This window comes from Symsagittifera roscoffensis, chromosome 1, assembly GCF_963678635.1.
Source record: "Symsagittifera roscoffensis chromosome 1, txSymRosc1.1, whole genome shotgun sequence".
Taxonomy (NCBI): domain Eukaryota; kingdom Metazoa; phylum Xenacoelomorpha; order Acoela; family Convolutidae; genus Symsagittifera; species Symsagittifera roscoffensis.
Genome location: NC_087062.1, coordinates 20,713,174 through 20,729,737, shown reverse-complemented (window position 1 = coordinate 20,729,737; position 16,564 = coordinate 20,713,174). Strand labels below are relative to the sequence as shown.

General features: G+C 34.6%; 1 protein-coding gene across 1 annotated transcript in view; it reads right to left on the bottom strand.

Moving 5' to 3' along the window:
• The window catches only part of LOC134852195 (E3 ubiquitin-protein ligase rnf213-alpha-like), an 81,701-nt gene that overhangs the window by 41,775 nt on the left and 23,362 nt on the right, over window positions 1–16,564 (bottom strand). The gene's annotated exons all lie outside the window — the stretch shown is intronic.

Genomic DNA, 16,564 nt, shown 5'->3' with positions numbered 1-16,564 from the left:
AAGAAGTAGAACAGAACTTTCAAAGCAAAGCAGAGGAATAACAGCTGCTAGGAATTCGATACCCCTAACAAGACTGCTAGTATCAGGGCGAAGACCTGAATTCTCCGATTGCCCTTTAAAGTCATTTGGTTTATAAAAACTCCTAAATAAATTGAAAATATTGATGTTTTTTCTTTTTATTTAATTATTTTATCCACCCACACGCCATGTGAAGTACAAAGAAAAAGTTTTGTAAATTATAAGAATCTCGTAACAAAACAATCGGAAAGGATTAAAAAAAACGCAAGGAACCAGAAAAAAACCGACTTGTTGTTTTAAAAAAACTTGAACTTTCGAGAATTGAAGAAAAAAAAATAAAGCTCTTTGAATTTCACGAACCATTTATGACTGCTTCTTTTTTCAAGAAATTAACCCAATTAGAGAAAACTGGATCAAGATAGTCGCAAAATAAACAACCCATAAGTTATGAAAAAATCTTTACTAAAACATCAGATGTCATTACCTTTCAAATAATATACAGCAATTTTATCGAGAAAAAAACCATCCCAAGACCCGACAAACACTCCGCTCTTTCTTCAAACGTCAGAGCAAAAAAGCCGGGAAAATGCTTTAGAAGTGGACGAAAGAATGCGACAAACTTCGAACAAGGATGACTAAAGTCAGAAAACAAGCAAGAAGTAAATCTCAACTAAAAAAAATACAACAACAGCCGTAAAAAGCAAGAGATATGCGCGAAGAGATGCCGCAAACCTTGGTCCTCCCGATCCTGCATCAGCTGCCTGAAACACTATCTTGTCAATGAACTGCCTACTCAATACTCCGATAAACGCCCACAAGAAGATTCTATCCTTGAAAAATGAAGTTTTATTCCCACGCAAGACATAAACTCAAATAAATCGGGTAAAAAACTGGAGAAACATAAAATGCTTATCTATCATTCAAAAAAGCTATTGAAAATACAGGTGTACTAGAAAAATAATGCCGTACAGGTAAACGGAATCAAACAGTCTTCTCCAAGTGGAAGCTCCCGGGCCACGTATACGTCATTGAAGGACCGATGACCAAAACGGCCAGGTTTGTTTAAATTACAGAGTTTTCACTTTTGAAAATGCCGTTCTGTGATCGCGCTTTTCTTTTAAAAGATGAACATTTTTCAAAGTCAACGTGGAGTTGAAAAGCCACCAACAACCAATTGTCAAACTGAGTGGTAATTGAAGATAGCTTAAAAGAAGTATAACAAATTATATTTGTTGTTTTAATTCTGTAAAAACTGCAATATGAAAAAAAATGAAATGAGAAACAAAATGTCCACAGCATCTCTGCAACTCGTATTATGGATATGAAGGCTTAATTAAGACAGATGATAGAATTGTCAGCCCCATCTGACGTTTATATTTTTACATCTGAATTCTCACAAAAAAAAACATCAAAAAACCTATTTTCAGCAGTCTGAAGAATATCCTGAAACACAAAAATGGCCAATCGATAGTTAAAAGAGTGTGGAAGAGCTCACGAAAGCTCAAACAAAGGCAAACTTTAATTTTAAAGATAAATAACAGCTGATAAACTTAAAATTGACTTCAAAAAATTGCGAAATTTCAGCTCTGTGCAGAAAAGGAGCTTCCATCAAATCAGAAGCCGAACCACTGATACAGAGGAAGCAAAACTCCAGAAGTCAAACACTATAAGCAATAAACAAACAAGGATAGCCGACCAAAATCATTAACTATTATTTTTCTCCAAAAAAAGTGTCGTTTTTTGTGCGTGGCGTGATGAAAGATATTTATAAACGCTTGAAAAAATAGTGCATTAGGCACAGTTGTCTGAAAAAAATGAATAACAAAAAAATGAAAAAAAAAATCTTTTGTACCATCATTAAAAACAAGTTTTAGAGAACTTTTATTGCCCAGGTTGCGCCAAAAACTTGCTTCCAAAACTAGCTTCTCTTAGTAACATCAGGTTTTCTGATCCCAAAGGACCAACTTTCATGCACAGAGGCGAAGCTGCACTTCGCAAACACGAGCGAGAAAACGACAAAAAGCAGCTACAAAAAAATGAAAAAGGAAAGGTTAAAATAAGCTTCGAATTAAAAACAACTTTTTCAAGGTGTCGGAATCGAAACTGCGATTTCGAGATTTGGGGTCTCAAGTTCTCGTTTCTGCTCCATGAGCTTTTGAAATTTTCTCACACTAGCCATCAATAAAGCAGCTGCAAATGCTAACAAGTTGCCAATGCTATGCAGTAAAAATTCCAACAACTATAAATCAAACTATTGCTAAGTGTGGCATCGAAACTATGAACAGTATATTAGTAATCTGACGTCTTTCCCTCTGTGCCACCGTCGCTTGCAGAACATCGAATGCCTGCCGTAAATAAAGCTAAGCCATTTCCAATGCTTCAGACCGTGATTCAAGTAAAAAAAGCCATTTGATTTGGACAAAGAGTAGAACTATACTATACACTACAGTCGCTGGCTCACACAAGTAATAACTAACGCTTTTCGATCAGATCACGTAACTCGTTCGAAATTAGACTAAACTTCAAACCAGTTTTTCTGGACACTGAACAATCAATTCTCAAGAAAAAGTTTAGCTTCTGACCTATCTTTGCTCATTTTTATCCACCCCATACACGCCCTGTCACAATTAGATCTGCCGGAGGCGTATGATAAGGGGCAATAATGCTGATGCAAGATTACTTTGTTAGAAGACTTGTATCTACACTATTTGAGAAAAAAAATCAACATTTTAAAACATTTAAAAATGAACCATGTTGGATTGTTGATCAACAAAATTCGTATTAGTCTTTTCTGTGATTTTTGTTGATTTAGTTTTTATTGCATTTTTCAGCTTCAAAAACAAACATAGCCAAGTAACAGTTGGAAAAGAGTAATGAACTCAAGGAAAAAAAACTAAATGTTTCTTCAAGAGCCTTCAACTTTTGAATTTCGGAGAAATTATTACGCTTTGATGGCTTTAAAGCTCTTGAAATTTGTAGAACAGTTTATAATGGATACTTTTTGCGAAAATTAACCCAATTTGAGAAAACTGGATCAATATGTAAAACTTTAATTTCGCTGGGAAATCTGATAACTAATTTACATTTCCGAAATCAGAAGCCGATCACGTTTTCCTGATCTTTACACTTTTGCTGTTCGATAGTGGAGTTTGCCTTCCTTCCTTTCAACAATGGAAATGCACTGAACAAAAAAAATCACAAGTCAAACCTCGAAAAATCAAAACTGAGCGTGAACAAGTTTTAGAACTTTTTCCTGAAAAAAAAACAAAAATCAACAAGACCTATAAAAGAGTACCCACTACGTTCATTACTCTTAAGATTTTATAACCATAAAGAAGAAACGAGAAAATGGAACCAAGTTTCACATCTTCAGGATGTTGGCCTTTAGAAAATACTCATTTGCAAAGTGTCAAAAATTCTTAACAGATAACAAGTAATGCAAAACATGCTTAGAACTGTTCAGCCCGCTACAAAACAAGGAAACGCGATTTTTTACAACTCAAGAAACAGTTTAGCAGCTTCTGACCAATCCTTGCTCACTTTTATCCCCATACACGCCCTGTCACAATTAGATATGCCGGAGGCGTATGATACGGGGCAATTATGTTGATACAAGACTCCTTTGTTAGAAGACTTGTATCTACACTACTTGAAAAAAAATCAACAATTTAAAACCCATGAAAAAATCAACCATGTTGTATAGCTGATAAACAAAATTCATATAGGTCTTTTATGTAACTTTTGTTGATTTAGTCTTGATTGCATTTTTCAGCTTCAAAAACAAACATAGCCAAGTAACAGTTGGAAAAGAGCAATGAACGCAAGGATACTGAAAAAAAACTGATTGTTTCTTCAAGAGCCTTCAACTTTTGAATTTCGGAGAAATTAATATGCTTTGATGGCTTTAAAGCTCTTGAATTTTGTAGAATAGTTTATAATGGATACTTTCTGTGAAAATTAACCCAATTAGAGAAAACTGGATCAAGATAGTCGCAGTATAAACAACCCATAATTTATGAAAAAAAAATCTTTACTAAAACATCAGACGTCATTACCTTTCAAATAATATACAGCAATTTGTATCGAGAAAAAAACCATCCCAAGACCCGACAAACACTCCGCTCTTTCTTCGAACAACAGAGCAAAAAGCCGGGAAAATGCTGTAGAAGTGGACGCAAGAATGCGACAAACTTCGAACAAGGATGACTAAAGTCAGAAAACAAGCAGGAAGTAAATCTCAACTAAAAAAAATACAACAACAGCCGTAAAAAGCAAGAGACTTGCGCGAAGAGATGCCGCAAACCTTGGTCCTCCCGATCCTACATCAGCTGCCTGAAACACTATCTTGTCAATGAACTGCCTACTCAATACTCCGGTAAACGCCCTCAAGAAGATTCTATCCTTGAAAAATGAAATTTTATTCCAACGCAATACATAAACTCAAATAAATCGGGTAAAAAACTGGAGAAACATAAAATGCTTATCTATCATTCAAAAAAGCTATTGAAAATACAGGTGTACTAAAAAAAATAATGCCGTACAGGTAAACGGAATCAAAAAGTCTTCTCCAAGTGGAAGCTCCCGGGCCACGTATACGTCATTGAAGGACCGATGACCAAAACGGCCAGGTTTGTTCAAATTACAGAGTTTTCACTTTTGAAAATGCCGTTCTGTGATCGCGCTTTTCTTTTAAAAGATGAACATTTTTCAAAGTCAACGTGGAGTTGAAAAGCCACCAACAACCAATTGTCAAACTGAGTGATAATTGAAGATAGCTTAAAAGAAGTATACCAAAGTGTATTTGTTGTTTTAATTCTGTAAAAACTGCAATATGAAAAAAAATGAAATGAGAAACAAAATGTCCACAGCATCTCTGCAACTCGTATTATGGATATGAAGGCTTAATTAAGACAGATGATAGAATTGTCAGCCCCATCTGACGCTTATATTTTTAAATCTGAATTCTCACAAAAAACATCAAAAAACCTATTTTCAGCAGTCTGAAGAATATCCTGAAACACAAAAATGGCCAATCGATAGTTAAAAGAGTGTGGAAGAGCTCACGAAAGCTCAAACAAAGGCAACTGGTTAATTTTAAAGATAAATAACAGCTGAAAATTTAAAATTGACTCCAAAAAATTGCGAAATTTCAGCACTGTGCAGAAAAGGAGCTTCAATCAAATCAGAAGCCGAACCACTGATACAGAGGAAGCAAAATTCCAGAAGTCAAACACTATAAGCAAAAAACAAACAAGGATAGCCGACCAAAATCATTAACTTTTATTTTTCTCCAAAAAAGTGTCGTTTTTTGTGCGTGGCCTGATGAAAGATATTTACAAACGCTTGAAAAAATAGTGCATTAGGCACAGTTGTCTGAAAAAAATGAATAACAAAAAATTTAAAAAAAAATCTTTTGCACCATCATTAAAAACAAGTTTTAGAGAACTTTTATTGCCCAGGTTGCGCCAAAAACTTGCTTCAAAAACTAGCTTTTCTCTTAGTAACATCAGGTTTTCTGATCCCAAAGGACCAACTTTCATGCACAGAGGCGAAGCTGCACTACGCAAACACGAGCGAGAAAACGACAAAAAGCAGCTACAAAAAAATGAAAAAGGAAAGGTTAAAAAAAGCTTCGAATTAAAAACAACTTTAATTTCGCTGGGAAAACTGATAACTAATTTACATTTTCGAAATCAGAAGCCGATCACGTTTTCCTGATCTTTACACTTTTGCTGTTCGATAGTGGAGTTTGCCTTCCTTCCTTTCAACAATGGAAATGCACTGAACAAAAAAAATAACAAATCAAACCTCGAAACTCAAAACTGAGCGTGAACAAGTTTTAGAACTTTTTCCTGAAAAAACAAAAACAAAAATCAACAAGACCTATTTAACAGTACCAACTACGTTCATTACTCTTAAGATTTTATGACCATAAAGAAGAAACGAGAAATTGAAACCAAGTTTCACATCTTCAGGATGTTGGCCTTTAGAAAATACTCATTTGCAAAGTGTCAATCATTCTTAACAGATAACAAGTAATGCAAAACATGCTTAGAACTGTTCAGCCCGCTACAAAACAAGAAAACGCGATTTTTTACAACTCAAGAAACAGTTTAGCAGCTTCTGACCAATCCTTGCTCACTTTTATCCCCATACACGCCCTGTCACAATAACATATGCCGGAGGCGTATGGTACGGGGCAATTATGTTGATACAAGACTCCTTTGTTAGAAGACTTGTATCTACACTACTTGAAAAAAAATCAACATTTTAAAACCCATGAAAAAATTAACTATGTTGTATAGCTGATAAACAAAATTCATAAAGGTCTTTTATGTAACTTTTGTTGATTTAGTCTTGATTGCATTTTTCAGCTTCAAAAACAAACATAGCCAAGTAACAGTTGGAAAAGAGCAATGAACGCAAGGAAACTGAAAAAAAAACTGATTGTTTCTTCAAGAGCCTTCAACTTTTGAATTTCGGAGAAATTAATATGCTTTGATGGCTTTAAAGCTCTTGAATTTTGTAGAATAGTTTAAAATGGATACTTTCTGTGAAAATTAACCCAATTAGAGAAAACTGGATCAAGATAGTCGCAGTATAAACAACCCATAATTTATGAAAAAAAAATCTTTACTAAAACATCAGACGTCATTACCTTTCAAATAATATACAGCAATTTGTATCGAGAAAAAAACCATCCCAAGACCCGAAAAACACTCCGCTCTTTCTTCGAACAACAGAGCAAAAAGCCGGGAAAATGCTGTAGAAGTGGACGCAAGAATGCGACAAACTTCGAACAAGGATGACTAAAGTCAGAAAACAAGCAGGAAGTAAATCTCAACTAAAAAAATACAACAACAGCCGTAAAAAGCAAGAGACTTGCGCGAAGAGATGCCGCAAACCTTGGTCCTCCCGATCCTACATCAGCTGCCTGAAACACTATCTTGTCAATGAACTGCCTACTCAATACTCCGGTAAACGCCCTCAAGAAGATTCTATCCTTGAAAAATGAAGTTTTATTCCCACGCAATACAAACTCAAATAAATCGGGTAAAAAACTGGAGAAACATAAAATGCTTATCTATCATTCGAAAAAGCTATTGAAAATACAGGTGTACTAAAAAAATAATGCCGTACAGGTAAACGGAATCAAAAAGTCTTCTCCAAGTTGAAGCTCCCGGGCCACGTATACTTCATTGAAGGACCGATGACCAAAACGGCCAGGTTTGTTTAAATTACAGAGTTTTCACTTTTGAAAATGCCGTTCTGTGATCGCGCTTTTCTTTTAAAAGATGAACATTTTACAAAGTCAACGTGGAGTTGAAAAGCCACCAACAACCAATTGTCAAACTGAGTGGTAATTGAAGATAGCTTAAAAGAAGTATACCAAAGTATATTTGTTGTTTTAATTCTGTAAAAACTGCAATATGAAAAAAAATGAAATGAGAAACAAAATGTCCACAGCATCTCTGCAACTCGTATTATGGATATGAAGGCTTAATTAAGACAGATGATAGAATTGTCAGCCCCATCTGACGCTTATATTTTTAAATCTGAATTCTCACAAAAAACATCAAAAAACCTATTTTCAGCAGTCTGAAGAATATCCTGAAACACAAAAATGGCCAATCGATAGTTAAAAGAGTGTGGAAGAGCTCACGAAAGCTCAAACAAAGGCAACTGGTTAATTTTAAAGATAAATAACAGCTGAAAATTTAAAATTGACTTCAAAAAATTGCGAAATTTCAGCTCTGTGCAGAAAAGGAGCTTCAATCAAATCAGAAGCCGAACCACTGATACAGAGGAAGCAAAATTCCAGAAGTCAAACACTATAAGCAAAAAACAAACAAGGATAGCCGACCAAAATCATTAACTTTTATTTTTCTCCAAAAAGTGTCGTTTTTTGTGCGTGGCCTGATGAAAGATATTTACAAACGCTTGAAAAAATAGTGCATTAGGCATAGTTTTCTGAAAAAAATGAATAACAAAAAATTTAAAAAAAATCTTTTGCACCATCATTAAAAACAAGTTTTAGAGAACTTTTATTGCCCAGGTTGCGCCAAAAACTTGCTTCCAAAACTAGCTTTACTTTTAGTAACATCAGGTTTTCTGATCCCAAAGGACCAACTTTCATGCACAGAGGCGAAGCTGCACTTCGCAAACACGAGCGAGAAAACGACAAAAAGCAGCTACAAAAAAATGAAAAAGGAAAGGTTAAAAAAAGCTTCGAATTAAAAACAACTTTTTCAAGGTGTCGGAATCGAAACTGCGATTTCGAGATTTGGGGTCTCAAGTTCTCGTTTCTGCTCCATGAGCTTTTGAAATTTTCTCACACTAGCCATCAATAAAGCAGCTGCAAAGGCTAACAAGTTGCCAATGCTATGCAGTAAAAATTCCAACAAATTTAAATCAAACTGTTGCTAAGTGTGGCATCGAAACTATGAACAGTATATTAGTAATCTCACGTCTTTCCCTCTGTGCCACCGTCGCTTGCAGAACATCGAATGCCTGCCGTAAATAAAGCTAAGCCATTTCCAATGCTTCAGACCGTGATTCAAGTAAAAAAAAAGCCGTTTGATTTGGACAAAGAGTAGAACTATACTATACACTACAGTCGCTGGCTCACACAAGTAAAAACTAACGCTATTCGATCAAATCACGTAACTCGTTCGAAATTAGACTTAACTTCAAACCAGTTTTTCTGGACACTGAAACAATCAATTCTCAAGAAAAAGTTTAGCTTCTGACCTATCTTTGCTCATTTTTATCCACCCCATACACGCCTTGTCACAATTAGATCTGCCGGAGGCGTATGATAAGGGGCAATAATGCTGATGCAAGATTACTTTGTTAGAAGACTTGTATCTACACTATTTGAGAAAAAAAATCAACATTTTAAAACATTTAAAAATGAACCATGTTGGATTGTTGATCAACAAAATTCGTATTAGTCTTTTCTGTGATTTTTGTTGATTTAGTTTTTATTGCATTTTTCAGCTTCAAAAACAAACATAGCCAAGTAACAGTTGGAAAAGAGTAATGAACGCAAGGAAAAAAAACTAATTGTTTCTTCAAGAGCCTTCAACTTTTGAATTTCGGAGAAATTATTACGCTTTGTGGCTTTAAAGCTCTTGAAATTTGTAGAACAGTTTATAATGGATACTTTTTGCAAAAATTAACCCAATTTGAGAAAACTGGATCAATATGTAAAACTTTAATTTCGCTGGGAAATCTGATAACTAATTTACATTTCCGAAATCAGAAGCCGATCACGTTTTCCTGATCTTTACACTTTTGCTGTTCGATAGTGGAGTTTGCCTTCCTTCCTTTCAACAATGGAAATGCACTGAACAAAAAAAATAACAAATCAAACCTCGAAAAATCAAAACTGAGCGTGAACAAGTTTTAGAACTTTTTCCTGAAAAAAAAAAACAAAAATCAACAAGACCTATTTAACAGTACCCACTACGTTCATTACTCTTAAGATTTTATGACCATAAAGAAGAAACGAGAAAATGAAACCAAGTTTCCCATCTTCAGGATGTTGACCTTTAGAAAATACTCATTTGCAAAGTGTCAATCATTCTTAACAGATAACAAGTAATGCAAAACATGCTTAGAACAGTTCAGCCCGCTACAAAACAAGGAAACGCGATTTTTTACAACTCAAGAAACAGTTTAGCAGCTTCTGACCAATCCTTGCTCACTTTTATCCCCATACACGCCCTGTCACAATAACATATGCCGGAGGCGTATGGTACGGGGCAATTATGTTGATACAAGACTCCTTTGTTAGAAGACTTGTATCTACACTACTTAAAAAAAAAATCAACATTTTAAAACCCATGAAAAAATTAACTATGTTGTATAGCTGATAAACAAAATTCATATAGGTCTTTTATGTAACTTTTGTTGATTTAGTCTTGATTGCATTTTTCAGCTTCAAAAACAAACATAGCCAAGTAACAGTTGGAAAAGAGTTATGAACGCAAGGAAACTGAAAAAAACTGATTGTTTCTTCAAGAGCCTTCAACTTTTGAATTTCGGAGAAATTATTATGCTTTGATGGCTTTAAAGCTATTGAATTTTGTAGAACAGTTTATAATGGATACTTTCTGATAAAATTAACCCAATTAGAGAAAACTGGATCAAGATAGTCGCAAAATAAACAACCCATAATTTATGAAAAAATCTTTACTAAAACATCAGACGTCATTACCTTTCAAATAATATACAGCAAATTTATCGAGAAAAAAACTAACCAAGACCCGACAAACACTCCGCTCTTTGTTCAAACGTCAGAGCAAAAAAGCCGGGAAAATGCTTTAGAAGTGGACGAAAGAATGCGACAAACTTCGAACAAGGATGACTAAAGTCAGAAAACAAGCAAGAAGTAAATCTCAACTAAAAAAATACAACAACAGCCGTAAAAAGCAAGAGACATGCGCGAAGAGATGCCGCAAACCTTGGTCCTCCCGATCCTACATCAGCTGCCTGAAACACTATCTTGTCAATGAACTGCCTACTCAATACTCCGATAAACGCCCTCAGGAAGATTCTATCCTTGAAAAATGAAGTTTTATTCCCACGCAAGACATAAACTCAAATAAATCGGGTAATAAACTGGAGAAACATAAAATGCTTATCTATCATTCAGAAAAGCTATTGAAAATACAGGTGTACTAAAAAAATAATACCGTACAGATAAACGGAACCAAACAGTCTTCTCAAGTGGAAGCTCCCGGGCCACGTATACGTCATTGAAGGACCGATGACCAAAACAGCCAGGTTTGTTTGAATTACAGACTTTTCACTTTGGAAAATGCCGTTCTGTGATCGCGCTTTTCTTTTAAAAGATGAACATTTTACAAAGTCATCGTGGAGTTGAAAAGCCACCAACAACCAATTGTCAAACTGAGTGGTAATTGAAGATAGCTTAAAAGAAAAATACCAAATTATGTTTGTTGTTTTAATTCTGTAAAAACTGCAATATGAAAAAAATGAAATGAGAAACAAAATGTCCACAGCATCTCTGCAACTCGTATTATGGATATGAAGGCTTAATTAAGACAGATGATAGAATTGTCAGCCCCATCTGACGTTTATATTTTTAAATCTGAGTTCTCACAAAAAAAACATCAAAAAACCTATTTTCAGCAGTCTGAAGAATATCCTGAAACACAAAAATGGCCAATCGATAGTTAATAGAGTGTGGAAGAGCTCACGAAAGCTCAAACAAAGGCAACTGGTTAATTTTAAAGATGAATAACAGCTGATAAACTTAAAATTGACTTCAAAAAACTGCGAAATTTCAGCTCTGTGCAGAAAAGGAGCTTCAATCAAATCAGAAGCCGAACCACTGATACAGAGGAAGCAAAATTCCAGAAGTCAAACACTATAAGCAAAAAACAAACAAGGATAGCCGACCAAAATCATTAACTTTTATTTGTCTCCAAAAAAGTGTCGTTTTTTGTGCGTGGCGTGATGAAAGATATTTACAAACGCTTGAAAAAATAGTGCATTACTTTTATTGCCCAGGTTGCGTCAAAAACTTGCTTCCAAAACTAGCTTTTCTCTTAGTAACATCAGGTTTTCTGATCCCATAGGACCAACTTTCATGCACAGAGCCGAAGCTACACTTCGCAAACACGAGCGAGAAAACGACAAAAAGCAGCTACAAAAAAAATGAAAAAGGAAAGGTTAAAATAAGCTTCGAATTAAAAACAACTTTTTCAAGGTGTCGGAATCGAACCAGCGATTTCGAGACTTCGGGTCTCAAGTTCTCGTTTCTGCTCCATGAGCTTTTGAAGTTTTCTCACACTAGCTATCAATAAAGCAGCTGCAAATGCTAACAAGTTGCCAATGCTATGCAGTAAAAATTCCAACAAGAATAAATCAAACTATTGCTAAGTGTGGCATCGAAACTATGAACAGTATATTAGTAATCTCACGTCTTTCCCTCTGTGCCACCGTCGCTTGCAGAACATCGAACGCCTGCCGTAAATAAAGTAGAGAAGAAATGCTAAGCCATTTCCAATGCTACAGACCGCGATTCAAGCAAAAAAAGCCATTTTATTTGGACAAAGAGTAGAACCATACAATACACTACAGTCGCTGGCTCACACAAGTAATAACTAACGTTATTCGATCAAATCATGTAACTCGTTCGAAATTAGACTAAACTTCAAAACAGTTTTTCTCGACACTGAAACAATCAATTCTCAAGAAAAATTTTAGCTTCTGAACTGTCTTTGCTCATTTATATCCACCCCATACACGCCCTGTCACAATTAGATCTGACGGAGGAGTACGATAAGGGGCAATAAAGCTGATACAAGATTCCTTTGTTAGAAGACTTGTATCTACACTATTTGAGAAAAAAAATCAACACTTTAAAACACATTTAAAAATGAACCATGTTGGATTGTTGATCATCAAAATTCGTATTGGTCTTTTCTGTAACTTTTGTTGATTCAGTTTTTATTGCATTTTTTAGCTTCAAAAACAAACACAGCCAAATAACAGTTGGAAAAGAGTAATGAACGCAAGGAAACTGAAAAAAAACTGATTGTTTCTTCAAGAGCCTTCAACTTTTGAATTTCGGAGGAATTAATATGCTTTGATGGCTTTAAAGCTCTTGAATTTTGTAGAACAAATCATAATGCAAACTTTTTGTGAAAATTAACCAAATTTGAGAACACTAGATCAATATGTGAAATTTTAATCTCGCTGGGAAATCTGATAACTAATTTACATTTTCGAAACCAGAAGTCGATCACGTTTTCGTGACCTTTTCATTTTTGCTGTTCGATAGTGGAGTTTGCCTTCCTTTTAACAATGGAAATGCACTGAAAATAAAAAGAAATCACAAGTTAAACCGCGAAAAATCTAACCTGAGCGTGAACAAAACTTAAAACTTTTTCCTGAAAACAAGACCCTTATAAGCGAATCCATTACGTTCATTACTCTTCAGACTTTATGACCATGATAAAGAAACGAGAAGCTGAAACAAAGTTTCACATCTACAGGATGTTGGCCTTCATAAAATACACATTTGCAATTGAGCAAAGTGTCAATCATTCTTAACAGATAACAAGTATTGCAAAACATGCTTAGAACTGTTCAGCCCGCTAAAAAACAAGGAAACGCGATTTTTTACAACTCAAGAAAAAGTTAAGCAGCTTCTGACCAATCTTTGCTCACTTTTATCCCCCATACAGTCCCTGTCACAAATAGATATGACGGAGGCGTATGGTACGGGGCAATTATGTTGATACAAGAACAGTTGGAAAAGATTGATGAACGCAAAACTGAAAAAAAACTGACTTGTTTTTTCAAGAGCCTTCAACTTTTGATTTTCGAAGAATAACAGAGACTTTAATGGCTTGAAAGCTCGTGGATTTTGTAGAAAACATGATGGGCATTTTTTTATCAAAATTAACCCTATTTAAGAAAACTGAATCAATATGTAAAACTTTCATTTCGCTAGGAAATTTGATAATTAATTTCCATTTTCGAAACCAGAAGTTGATCACGTTTTCGTGACCTTAATATTTTTGCTGTTCGATTGTGGAGTTTGCCCTGCTTTTAACAATGGAAATGCACTGAACATAAAAAGAAATCACAAGTCAAACCGCGAAAAATCTAAACAGAGCGAGAACAATATTTAAGACTTTTTCCAGAAAAAAAAAAACTAAAATCAACAAAAACTTTTTAAAAGTACCCATTACGTTCATTACTCTTAAGATTTTATGAGCATGATAAAGAAACCAGAAACTAAAAACAAGTTTCACATCTACAGGATGTTGGCCTTTAGAAAATACACATTTGCAATTGAGCAAATTGTCAATCATTCTTAACAGATAACAATTAATGCAAAACATGCTTAAACTTTTCAGCCCGCTAAAAAACAAGGAAACGTGACTTTGTACAACACAAGAAAAAGTTTAGCTTCTGACCAATCTTTGCTCATATTTATCCCCCCATATACGCCCTGTCACAATTAGATCTGCCGGAGGCGTATGAATTATGTTGATACAAGACTCCTTTGTTAGAAGACTTGTATCTACACTATTAGAAAAAAAAAATTAATCATTATATTAAAACACATTTAAAAAAACAACAACGTTGTATAGTTAATCAGTAAAATTTGTATTAGTCTTTTATGTAACTTTTGTTGATTGATTCTTGATTGCATTTTTCAGCATCAAAAATAAACATAGCCTACGAACAGTTGTAAAAGAGTTATGAACGCAAGGAAACTGAAAAAAATTGACTTGTTTATTGAAGAGCCTTCAACTTTTGAATTTCGAAGAAAAAAATTAGACTTAAATGGCTTTAAAGCTCTTGGATTTTGTAGAACGCTTTATGATGGGAACTTTTTAAATAAAATTAACCCAATTTGAGAAAATTGGATCAATATGTAAAACTTTTATTTCGCTGTGAAATCTGATAATTAATTTCCATTTTCGAAATCAGAAGCCGATCACGTTTTCCTGATCTTTACACTTTTGCTGTTCGATAGTGGAGTTTGCCTTCCTTTAAACAATGGAAATGAACTGAACATAAAAAAAAACACAAGTCAACCGCGAAATCTGAGCAGCGTGAACAAAATTTATGACTTTTTCCAGAAAAAAAAACAAACAAAAATCAACAAAGACTTTATAAAAGTATCCATTACGTTCATTACTCTTAAGAAATTATGACCATGACAAAAAACGAGAAACTGAAACCACTGATGTTGGCCTTGCACTGAGTAAATACACACTTGCAATTGAGCAAAGTGTCAATCATTCTTAACAGATAACAAGGAACGGAACGCAAAACATGCTTAGAACTTTTCAGCCCGCTAAAAAACAAGGAAACGTGACTTTTTACAACTCAAGAATCAGTTTAGCAGCTTCTGACCAATCCTTGCTCATTTTAATCCCCCACACACGCCCTGTCACAATTAGATCTGCCAAAAACACTATAAGCAAAAAACAAACAAGGATAGCCGACCAAAATCATTAACTTTTATTTTTCTCCAAAAAAGTGTCGTTTTTTGTAAGTGGCGTGATGAAAGATATTTACAAACGCTTGAAAAAATAGTGCATTAGGCACAGTTGTCTGAAAAAAATGAATAACAAAAAAATGAAAAAAAAAATCTTTTGCACCATCATTAAAAACAAGTTTTAGAACTTTTATTGCCCAGGTTGCGCCAAAAACTTGCTTCCAAAACTAGCTTTTCTCTTGGTAACATCAGGTTTTCTGATCCCATAGGACCAACTTTCATGCACAGAGCCGAAGCTACACTTCGCAAATACGAGCGAGAAAACGACAAAAAGCAGCTACAAAAAAAATGAAAAAGGAAAGGTTAAAATAAGCTTCGAATTAAAAACAACTTTTTCAAGGTGTCGGAATTGAACCAGCGATTTCGAGACTTCGGGTCTCAAGTTCTCGTTTCTGCTCCATGAGCTTTTGAAGTTTGCTCACACTAACTATCAATAAAGCAGCTGCAAATGCTAACAAATTGCCAATGCTATGCAGTAAAAATTCCAACAAATATAAATCAAACTATTGCTAAGTGTGGCATCGAAACTATGAACAGTATATTAAGATTCTCACGTCTTTCCCTCTGTGCCACCGTCACTTGCAGAACATCGAACGCCTGCCGTAAATAAAGTAGAGAACAAATGCTAAGCCATTTTTAATGCTACAGACCGTGATTCAAGCAAAAAAGCCATTTTATTTGGACAAAGAGTAGAACCATACAATACACTACAGTCGCTGGCTCACACAAGTAATAGCTAACGCTATTCGATCAAATCATGTTACTCGTTCGAAATTAGACTAAACTTCAAACCAGTTTTTCTCGACACTGAAACAATCAATTCTCAAGAAAAATTTTAGCTTCTGAACTATCTTTGCTCATTTTTATCCACCCCATACACGCCCTGTCACAATTAGATCTGCCGGAGGAGTACGATAAGGGGCAATAAAGCTGATACAAGATTCCTTTGTTAGAAGACTTGTATCTACAGTATTTGAGAAAAAAAATTAACATTTTAAGACACATTTAAAAATGAACCATGTTGGATTGTTGATCAACAAAATTCGTATTGGTCTTTTCTGTAACTTTTGTTGATTCAGTTTTTATTGCATTTTTTGACTTCAAAAACAAACACAGCCAAATAACAGTTGGAAAAGAGTAATGAACGCAAGGAAACTGAAAAAAAAACTGATTGTTTCTTCAAGAGCCTTCAAGTTTTGAATTTCGGAGAAATTAATATGCTTTGATGGCTTTAAAGCTCTTGAATTTTGTAGAACAGTTCATAATGGAAACTTTTTGTGAAAATTAACCAAATTTGAGAACACTGGATCAATATGTGAAATTTTAATCTCGCTGGGAAATCTGATAACTAATTTACATTTTCGAAACCAGAAGTCGATCAAGTTTTCGTGACCTTTTCATTTTTGCTGTTCGATAGTGGAGTTTGCCTTCCTTTTAACAATGGAAATGCACTGAAAATAAAAAGAAATCACTTCAAAAACAAACACAGCC